Source organism: Apis dorsata, unplaced genomic scaffold (genome assembly GCF_000469605.1).
Source record: "Apis dorsata unplaced genomic scaffold, Apis dorsata 1.3 scaffold_333, whole genome shotgun sequence".
Classification (NCBI taxonomy): Eukaryota; Metazoa; Arthropoda; class Insecta; order Hymenoptera; family Apidae; genus Apis; species Apis dorsata.
In genome coordinates, this window is record NW_006263601.1 from 287,143 (window position 1) to 287,406 (window position 264).

The following is a 264-nucleotide window of genomic DNA, read 5'->3' on the forward strand; positions in this document are numbered from 1 at the left end:
TAATTTCTTAGTAGAAGAGATGTTAAGATTTAAATAATATTTATTAAATAATAAACAATTTATGTTTATATCAAGTGAAATGAAACAGATAAAATGAGGTTGTGGATTAACAGAAATTAAATCTTATTTCGTAAATTTATTGTTATTAAATAAATTAATATTTTATATATTATATAATTTTTGTATTTAATTTACTTTTAATACTTTGTTCAGTTTATTATGTTTGTTAATGTAGAATTGATTTTTTTATATTATAAATTATAT